Genomic DNA, 11,539 nt, shown 5'->3' with positions numbered 1-11,539 from the left:
CTTAGGGTAAAAAAAATGTAGACAGAGGTATGGATGGATAATGTCAGTAAAAGGAAATGGCAGGCGCATAACGATAAGAGTTTGAAGTCTGTGTCTATGCTCTGCCTACTACAGAGCAAACTAAACTCAAGAAGATTTTTGTCTTCTAGGAGCTTACCACCTGTCACTGGGGAAGGAAGAATAAACAAATAAAAAATTGGGGCACTTGGGTGGCTCAGTCAGTTAAGCTCTGACTCTTTATTTCAGCTCGGGTCATGTTCTTGGGGTCTTTGAAGCCCAGCCTCAGGCTCTGACCTTAGGGTAGCATCTGCTCCAGATTCTCTCTCTCCTTTCCCTCTTCTCCTCCTTCTGCCCCTTTCCCACTCCCTGTGCCTGCACTCATGCTCTCTTTCTCTCTCAAATAAAAAATAAATCTTTAAAAAATAAAAACAAACAAGAAGGCATTAAGCAAGGATTGGTATAATTAGATAGAAGAAAGAAAAAAGAGGGGGGATAGTAATGTGAAATTAAGTATTAAAGGGGAAAAGCTACCTGGAGAATCATTGCAATTTTTCTTCCAGAGTGTTGTGGAAAGGGGGGTTTAATTGGAATGATGAAGTATGAGTTCAATGAACCAGAGCGGGGAAGTTCTTCCTGACATGCAGTCTTGTCTGAGAGGAAGACCAGAGGACACTGGTCAAGATTGGTCTTCCTTCTAGCACAGCGAACCAACTTTATATTACTATTCTCAATAGCAATAATTTGATTTTCCTTTGGTTCAAAACATTTCCATAAATTGCAATTACTTCCCACAGTGTCGAATACATTTTCCTTGACAAAGGTGATTATTAGGTATTAAAGTCTAATCCCATAAGAAATTTGTGAATTGTTAAGCCTATTTCTTAACTAGTCAAGAGCAAATCCTTCTTTCTCATACTTTTTCATGCTAATATTGCATGTTATCACCCACATGTCAGGAGAAAATTCTTTAAGCAAAGATTTTTCCCTCCAGAAAAAAACAAGGGCAGTTACCTTGCTCTAAATATATCATGAGAGACTTTGATCTTTCAGTTCTTTTCACATAACTTTTATTTTTACCAAGAAAAATTGTTCATAAATTCAACTGTAGGGATGAAAATACAAGTGCAAAACCAACATGTGTTTAAAGGAAAAAGTAATCAGATTACAAAAGGCCATTTATACAGAAAAAGTGACTTCACAATAAAGTTGTAAAAATATCATAAATCTTTATGTGCTAAATAAATAGCTCGAAAAACATTATGTAGAAAATGGACAGAGACAGAACTTCTTTAGAAGACTTTGTTAAAAAAGAAAAAGCAAGCCCAAAATGGAGTCATTTCCCTCCAAGACAGCAAATCAAGACTTGATTACAGTTTCAACCTCTTCAAGGAATGTGACCTTTTAACAGTCAATCTGAAATTTCCTGATCAACATCTGTGGGGTTAGCTGCATGATAGAAACCCTCCTGATCCCTTCTCCCCAGAAAAGGTGTCCTGGGCTAAAATAGTCTTTTCTTTTGCTTATAACTTCTTGCCCCACGCTCCTTCCTATAAACACCTTCCATTTTGTACAACTCCCAGGAGTTTCCCTTCTACTTGCCAGATGAGTTTCCCTTCTACTTGTCTGATTCATGAGTCACTTAATAAAACCAGTGAGATCTTCAAATTAATCCATCGAATTTTGATTTTTTAAAACTTTAACACAGTTCTCTATCTTTGATGTTTCTAGTAGGTCAAGAAAAAAATATAAATTATTCAAAAAAGTTAAATGGTTGAATTCATAAATATATTTAATGATAAACTCTACAAAAGTATAAAATATATAATATTCTTGTAACATGGAGAAAAAATAGTCATCTATAGTGTCAGAAAATATTTCAATATGTTCTACAAAGCACAAATTATGCAGCATACATTATCTAACCACCATGCAATAAGAAATAATAATAAAAAGCCAAAGAAACAAACAAAACCAGAAAAATTCTATTGGGACATTGCCAGTAATCTTTCAAAATACATTTAGACCAAGAAGGAATAAAAATTAACAGTTATAGATTATTTTAGAAAATAAATCAGTTTATTACTTTTCAACTCTTATGAAATGCAGCCAAGGTAGTATCCAGAGACAAAATCACAGCCTTGGAATATTTTTATAATTACACAAGAAAAAAATAAACAAATAAACTAAGCATCTAATTAACGAAATAAGAAAAAGAAAACACACTTAAGTAAAATAGGAGAACTAAAACACTAAAGATAAAGGTAGAAATTAATTTATTATAAAAGAGGAAGATAATATTATAAATAAATTCAGGAAGTATAAAAAAACAGAAAAAACTTCTTGCAAATAAAATAGACACGAAATGATCATGATGATAACTATAATGATAAATATCTATGATGTATTGCATACTCTCTCTGTAGCAGATGCTATCCTTAGAGTTTTGTACATCAATTCAGTTAATCCTTAAAGCAAAACTCTAAAATGTTTATTTATTTCCCTTTTTTACAAATGGAGTTACTGAAGCTGTGGAATTAATTTACTATTATCATAAAGCTCTGTACATCTCAAAGATGGATTTTAATGCAGCACTTCCTCTCTTTAACTTTACCAAGATCTGTGCTCCTAAGAGTTATTTCTAACAAAATCACATGATAAAATGGTTATAAAAGGCAAGAATGCATAATTCTTAATCAGTTTGATAAATTAGAAGAACTGGGCAATTTTCTGATACTATATACATTTTCAATCATATCAATTTTAAATAGGCAACCTTTATATGCAAGTAACCATTGAATAAATTGGAAATGTTACCAAAAAAGAAAAAAAGAAAATCTCTAAAGATGGCTCTAGGCCAACACAATATTTTATTTTAACTAATGAGCATTTGTTTTTAAATTTTCAGAGAACAAAACCAGCTCTGTGTCATTTATTCTAGAGCCTCTAAAGGATACAAGCTAGTCTTTTAATTTTAAAAGTGAAATATCTAAAATCAAGACCTGATAAGAATAACAATAAGGAAATTGTACATTTATCTCAGCTATATAGATGTGAAAATACCAAATACAAGTACCAGCAATCAAACTCACCATTATAAAGACGTTCAATTGGATAAATGCAATCCATTACTTATTAAGCATGGTATAGAATAGCTTTTAAATCATTAATCAGCTGTACCTTATTTTAAATTACTAGAGATATTCCCATTAAACTGAGGGACAAGGGAAGACTACCCATCATCATCAGTATCGTGCAATAATATCATATTATTGCACGATAATGTTGGGAAGTTCTTGGCTAATTAAAGAGCCGGTGACTGCAAAAGCAGTGAGGGAATGAGTTAGGTTCTGAGAGGTAGAAGAGGCATGGACTGCAGCAAGGATAAGACAACTCTTACCCTCATCCATATTAAGAAACTCCCATCTGTAGACAAATTTTGAGACTTTTAAAGCTGTTGTTTCTCAGCAATGTTACAGAAAGCCTAAGATAAAGAAGGAATGAATCTCAAAGAGATTTGTGAACATGGCTTTCATCTAATGGAGTAGATGATTAATTGATAATTTTTTTTTAAAAAAGGCTTTTTGAAAAGTAATTATATTAGATTGGACTGAAACTACAATGTACAAAAACTGTACAAAGTAAAAAGAGATCTTTGAACTTCAAAAGTTCATGAGAGACTGTGGACTCTGAGAAACTGAGGGTTTTGGAAGGGAGAGGGGTGGGGGGATGGGTGGGCCTGGCAGTGGGTATTATGGAGGGCACATACTGCATGGAGCACTGGGTGTGGTGCATAAACAATGAATCTTGGAACACTAAAAAAAAATAAATTTAAAAAAAGTTATAGTGCTACAAAGCATGTTGAGAAAGCTACATAGATACTAACATTGGTAATTTCTAATGAAAAAGGAAAGATGACTTAAAGGCAAGAACCAGGAACCCAGAGGATATAGCCACAACTCCAAAGATTCACTTTTACTTTAGGGAGCTGAATTAGATTATGAAAACTGCTGGATTTCAGAATTACTGTGAACCATGAGGTATATCTATCCTATTCTCCTTTTTCAATTTGAGGCTCTATTGACTCTATCTCTATTCCAACATTGTGTGTGAGGATGGAGACAGAGAGCACCTGGACCTAATTTAGAGGATGAAATCCTGGACTACATACTGATGCAATAAGGGGATGAGAGTTTTGCAAATCTTGGGAGAGGAAGAAAGTATTTCATATGTTTTAGGAAAGTAAATAATTTGTGGCCCAAGTATGAATGGTATAGATTAAAGATAGTCGCGGATTATTTTCTAATCTTTTCACTGGAAGTTTGAGTATAATTTCCTTCTCCTTACATCAGGCCTGACTCTAGTGATTTCCCTCCTCGATAGAAGGAGGCTCAAGCTAGGTCACAAGAGCCGTTCAGCTTCTACCCAGGCCTCATGTCTTACTTAATGTTTGCACCATGTGTTGCCATATATTTGACTATGCCCTGAGATGAATGACATGGGAAAGGAGAGGATCCCAACAGAGCCTAACCTCCTGGCCATCTTCCATCAAACCACCACCAGGTAAGTTAACCCATTCTGAAGCCTTCAGACAGCGAAGCAATTAGGTGAATACCAGCAAGGGAAACTTGACAAAATACAGAGTAGAAGAATCACCGACCTGATTCCTACATGAATATCTAGCCACAAAATTGTGAGATTTAATGAAACTACTGTTCCATGCCACTAAGTTTTAGGATGTTTTGTTTGGCAGTGAGAGATAACCAGAATATCCATAGTATAAAGATATTATGCTGTCTAAAAATGGAGGAGACCAAAGGTCTTATAATGAGGTATAATTATAAAGTTAATCATTGGGACACAAATACAAACCTTATGAAACATCAAAGCCCCAGTAAGAAAAAAAACTAAGAAAACAGACCATACTGTGAAAGGTTAAAAATGTGCACATGTGTGGGTACACAGACACACACACACACACACACACACACACATACACACACACACACTGTGATTTTGCAATGTACATAATGTTTCTGGATAGCAATTTGTTAATAGGCATCAAATCTTAAAATTTACAATATATTTTTATCTGGAAGTTATATCAGAAAAAAAAATCTTCCAAAATATATCATGAGAAATGTTTGTAAAATTATATGTGTATAGTTGTTTATTGAATGGTCATTTATGATGGTAGAACTTTGGGGTCATCATTACTGCTTCAAAGTAAAAGAATTTAACAAATTTTGACCCATTATATATCAGAATAATATGCAATCACTGAACAGCATGCTTTTGAGAATATTTAATAGCTTGGAATCTACACAAAATGTAATGCTAAATGCAAAACAGCAGCAAAAACTATAGAACGACATTTCATAGGAAATAACACCATTTTATAGGAAAATAAATCTTTACAGGAAAATAAAACAAATGAATATATATATATGTATAGCTTTTGAAAAGATATAAAGAAAAAGATACGAAGGAAAAAACCCAAATGTCAATAATGTTTAATTATGGGTAATGAGAATAAATGTTCATTTTATTCTAAATATTTTGGAGATTCTCCTTATGTTTCATTCATTACTTTAAAATCATTAAAAATGTTTGAGATTATCAAATATCTTAATTGTTAATCAAACTAAGGATCTGCCACCTTCTGCAGGGTGGAGCTCTCTACCCTCTCTTCTACGGTTATGGAGTGGATTCCAGCAGAGTGGATGAAAGAGCTAACCCAACCAAAATTCACAATTTATACCCTAAGGAGACTTTTCTTGATCAAACTACTTAAGCACAGTTTATTCTCTAGATTTCTGAAATACCTATGGCCCCTGAGGTATCCTTAGATTTCTAGTTAAAGAAAAAATTTTCTAGCTATGTATCATTTTCCCTGCATTTTTGCTTCCTCAAAGTCAAAACCTTGCTCCTTGCTCCTAGAGCCATCACTTAGCCAGGTAACATTTCCTGCAAGACATTAATATTTGAACATGTATCACTCAACTACATATGACACAGATGTATCTGACCTCCAACAAACTATGTGGTATCTTTACTTAATGGTACCTAATAAAACCCAGGTACTTGGAATAATGTCACCAAGACCCTAAACATTAAAGAAACCAAAAGAGAAAGCTTTCTAAAACACTATTCTCTCTTGTGAGGTTATTTTGTTTTGTTTTGTTGTTTCCTTTTTTTTTTTTTTTAAGATAAAATATTTGTTTAATTTCAACTTTTTATTCTTTTTTTAAATTTTTTTATTTTTTATAAACATATAATATATTTTTATCCCCAGGGGTACAGGTCTGTGAATCACCAGGTTTACACACTTCACAGCACTCACCATAGCACATACCCTTCCCAATGTCCATAACCGCACCCCTCTTCTGGCAACCCCCTTCCCCCCTGCAACCCTCAGTTTGTTTTGTGAGATTAAGAGTCACTTATGGTTTGTCTCCCTCCCAATCCCATCTTGTTTTTTTTTTTTTTTTAAAGATCTTATTTATTTATTTGGCAGGGAGAGAGAACAGGCAGGGGAGTCAGCAGAGTCAGAGGGAGAAGCAGACTCCCTAGGGAGCCCAATGTGGGGCTATATCCCAGGACCCTGGGATCATGACCTGAGCCAAAGGCAGACATTTAACTGACTGAGCTACCCAGGTGCCCCGGTTTTGTTTGGTTTTATTGTTGTCTCATGTCCCTTTCTGTATACTGGGTAAGTCTGCAAGTTATATTATTAATTTAAGAAGTTGGGTTACTCTTCCTCTTTTTTTTTTTTTTCTTCCTTTCTATTCCTTTGTCTCCTGGGATCATGAAACAGTTAAATCTCCTCCAAAATCATCATATAAAAGCAATGTCCACAGCAGGAGCATCTGCTCATTATTAAATTATGTGGGCACTAGTCAGGGTAGAACTCTGAGCAGACTAAGTAATAGCAGTGGAAGCATAGTTGTGGAAAAGCAGCCCACAACCTGAACTGCCAGGACACAAAATTACCCTTTGGTCTTGGCACAGAGATTACTTTTTTTTTATTTCCTATGCTGCTCTTTTTATTTCATACACACACACACAAAAATCAAACTCATTAGTTTACATGACTTTCAGTCAAGAATCTGAAAATATAAGAAGATTAATTGTTAGATGTCTAGATATTCCATCTTCCTCCTAGTTTTCTCATATCCTACTTTCCCACCCAAAAAGGAAGAAGAAAGTGCCTGGTATTTAACTGGGCCTGAAATCAGAAGAGCCTGAGTACCACAAGAAAGTCCACTGTTTTGATATTTTTGGCGAACACCAGGGGTGGATGTTCTAGAAACGTGGCCAAATTTTCAACCCTATTTTGTGGAATAACTTGTGAGGTTCGGAGCATTTGGAAGGAAACAGATAAGCAGCTCAGCATCAGATTTTATTTAAATAGAACCCAGACACTAAGGGTCTCTGGGTTCAACGAAGGTGGAATTTTTGCCGCTTGTACAGTCCAACTGCCTGACTCCATTGACCAGTCAGGGGTGAATTTGCAAGCAACGCGGATGCCCCATGCTAGGCACAGACAACCCGCAGAGCTAGAAGAGGATTTGCTGGTGGCTTGATGAGTCTAGTAAACGATTATCTGGTCACATTTAAACACATCAGATGTTTGACAATCCTGCTCTGTGGTTGCTTTGTTTGGGAACACAACTGTGAATATGACTTAACTTTTAACTGCAACTTTTGATTAAAGAAGTATATTCTTGTTAGCAGAATACAAGGAAACAAAATAAACAGGAACTGTAGGAGTTTGTAGAGAAAATATTTCATTGATTTTTTTTCTAAATAAAACAACAACAAAAAATAATCCCCAAACATGTCGCAAATTATATGTTTAGCTTGAACTGAGGAAAAGAATGAGGTAATCCTTTCATATATAAAAAGGGAAATGCAATGCTGAAAGCTGGGGCGCTTATTTTCAGTGAGTTGAGGATGACTTTTGGAAGACCTACTCTATCTCCCCATCCTCTCGGTCCTCATACCTAAATTCTCATAGAGAAATCATTCAACCTTTTTTTTTTTTTTTTTCCCCAGTAACTTCTATGTGCTATAAAAACTTCTTTTTTTTTTTTTTTAAGATTTTATTTAATTTATTTGACAGAGATCACAAGTAGGCAGAGAGGCAGGTGGGGGCAGGCTCCCCACCAAGCAGAGAGCCCGATGTGGGCCTCGATCCCAGGACCCTAGATCATGACCTGAGCTGAATGCAGAAGTTTTAACCCACTGAACCACCCAGGCACCCCTAAAAACTTCTTTTAAAATGTAGTATTTTGAGGGATGCCTCGGTGGCTCAGTCGGGTAAGCGTCTGCTTTCAGCTCAGGTCATGATTCCAGGGTCCTGGGACTGAGTCCCACATCAGGTTCCTTGTTCAGCAGGGAGCCTGCTTATCCCTCCCCCTGCCTGTGTGCTCACTTTCTCTCTCTCTCTCTCTCTCTGTCTCTCACACATACACATACACACACAAGGAATAAAATATATATATATATATATTTTTGTTTGTTTGTTTTGTTTTTTACTGTAGTATTTTGAAAAGGAGACTAGGCTGCTAGGTGTTCAACACATTGATTTGGACGTGTTTTTCAGATTAGTTAGCAGAACACTGAGGGAGTAGATCACAGAATAGATGAGGTTTTTATTTATGGGGAATAAGGCTCAATGCTTTTTAGATCTAGGTGTGTTATTAGCTATAATAAGGAGAGGCATGGTCAGGAAAGGAAAACTTTAGGTTGGCCTTGCATTCATATATTTACCAATGTAAATGTCTTTGGGTTGAGCATACAAAAAAAAAATAAATAAAATCAAATAAAAGATAGGTAGATTCAAAATAGAGATTCAGAAAAAAAAAAACAAAAAAACAAAAACAAAAAAACGGACATATTAGCAAAAGACCCAGAGAGTCTAGGACATGGTGAAAGTTAACTGAATATAAAAGAAATATAAGTACAGTGAATTAAGAGCCAGCAACTGCCAACACTGACTCATACCTGCCTTCTTATATTACTGAATTATTTACCAAAACACTTCCAGTCTAGAAAGATGGAGCTAAGGAAAGAAAGAAGGAATTAGAAGCCCCATCATAATTATCATGTCTTCATCTTTTATTGTATTTTCAGTGAAACTAACATAGATAAAAGACCTTGAGGTTATTGTTACGATTATTCAAAATATCGATAGCATCTTGGGTGCATGGGTGGCTCAGTCTTTTGAACATCTGACTCTTGGTTTCTGCTCAGGTCATAATCTCAGGGTCCTGGGATTAAGCACCTAGTCAGGCTTGCTGCTCAGCAGGAGTCTGCTTGAGATTCTCCCTCTCCCTCTGCCCCCTCCCCACTCACACTCTCTAATAAATAAGTAAATAATCTTTAAAAAAGTCATTATAACATAACTGATTATCTTTCTTCCTTCAGACACTATTTTCCCCTTACTTTCTTTGACATTTTTCTGCCTCAGTTTTCCTTTCATGTCTTTATTTTTATTTTTATTTTTTTAAGATTTTATTCATTATTTGACAGACATACAGCGAGATAGGGGACACAAGCAGGAGGAGTGGGAGAGGGAGAAACTGCCTTCCCGCTGAGCAGGGAGCCCGATATGGGACTCCATCCCAGGGCCCTGGGATTATGACCTGAGCTGAAGTCAGATGCTTACCTGACTGAGCTACCCAGGCGTTCCCCCTTTTATGTCTTTAAATGTTCCTTCTCCAATGTTTCTTTTGTTTACTGAGCTTCTACCCATAATAGTGTCCAGGGGTTAATCCTTGGATCTTCTTTCTTCTCTAGGTAATTCCATCTAGTTTTATGACTTCATATACTCACAAACATGTCTGCAATCCTGATCTCTCCATATGCCATCACCTGTTAGCCATCTCCTTGTGAATAACAAAGCCAAGACAAAACTAGCTCCTTAAAAACACACTTCAGACTGCCCTCTGACACTCATGCCTTCTGCAGCCTGCTCCCAAGGCCTCAGCCGTTCTGTTCTCTCATTCTAATTGCTCTGGCCCCAAACTGGACAAGGACCTTGCCTTCTTTCCCACAGATCTCATAACATCCAGACTGTCAACAAAACCTAAGGGTTCTACCTTCAAAACTTATTCAGAAAATGTCTACTTTTCGCTTCCTCCATTGCTACCATACTCATACAAAAACACAGCCGTGTCTTTTTTGGATTTTTTGCAATTGTGTCCTAACTTGTGTTCCTACTTCCACCTTACCTCTTAGTCCCAGGCTTCTTTGCAGGTGTACCCATTTAAAATTCAATGTAAATTATGGCATTTCCTGACCTAACTTTTCCAATGACTTCTCATCCTATTTGGAGTAAATGCCAAAGTTCTTCTGCTATCCTACAAAACCTACAGGATATGGCTCCCTATCCAACCATCTGAGCTCATCCCCTTGCATTTTCCAACCTCATCTTTTAGCCTCCAGTGTCTACACCAGCCTCTCAGGAACATCTCTAACCTCAGGACATTTTCACTCATAGCCTGTCTCTCTGAGGGAAACTCCTCCTTCAAATAACTTACTTCCTTTAGGTCTCTGTTTTTCTGTTTTATGATCAGAAGTCTTCCTTGACTACTCAAAATAAAAATAGACTCTCTCTCCTGCTTCTTATTCTAACAAGGTTGCTAGATAGGGGTGCAAGAGCACAGAGCTAGTTATATTTATATTTCAGATAAAAAACAAATATTTCATTTTTTAGTATAAATTTTATACTCCAAATATTGCAGAAGACATATTTATACTAAAAACAAAAAATCCCAATATTGCATGGGACATGCTTATACTAAAAAAATACTTGGTGTCTATCTGAAATTAAAATTTAACTTAATGCTCTGGCAAGTCTAAACCCACCCCAATATTTCCTCTTTTATTTTAGTTTTCTCTGTAGTATACATTACCACTTGACTTATTACATCTTCATTTGTTTCTCGTCTGTCTCTTGAATTAAACTGAGGTTAGGGACTTTGTTTTATTCAGTATTTTATCTTATCGCCAACAACAATGCCTGGCAGGCAAAGATTTGGTGAATGAATGAATATACAAATGAATGAATGATTGGATGAATGGAGTGTTGATAATTATTATCTACTATTACTTTCTACTGTAACAGTAGAGGTTGGGGATGTGGTCTATTTGTTCCCTGAAGATCTCCTACCATCTTTTTTCTTTATCCTTACCCAGCTCCTACCTGTTCCGGACTAGAAAAGTGTCAGAATCTGAAGGCCTGATTTGGCAGCTATGAGCGTCTAGGAAAATTCTGCATTAAACCTTCCTATTGCACTGTCTTCTTTACAAAGCCTCATCCAGTCCGTTTTCGGTTTCTCATGCTTGCCTGGTGTTTTACACAGGAACCAAAGAGGCGGAGTAGTTTAGAGATTCTTAGTGGTCTGTGTTTTCGGAAGGAAAAACCCTGTTGGATAGCAAATGTCATTCTGAATTCTTTAGATGTCAGGGCAGAGCTCACAAAAAGTCATTGTTTATGTCTGAAACAAATCTTTATTATGTGATTGAAAATGTT

This window comes from Mustela lutreola, chromosome 3 (genome assembly GCF_030435805.1).
Source record: "Mustela lutreola isolate mMusLut2 chromosome 3, mMusLut2.pri, whole genome shotgun sequence".
Classification (NCBI taxonomy): domain Eukaryota; kingdom Metazoa; phylum Chordata; class Mammalia; order Carnivora; family Mustelidae; genus Mustela; species Mustela lutreola.
The sequence above is the reverse complement of the archived record's forward strand: the minus strand, read 5'-3'. Positions refer to the sequence as shown.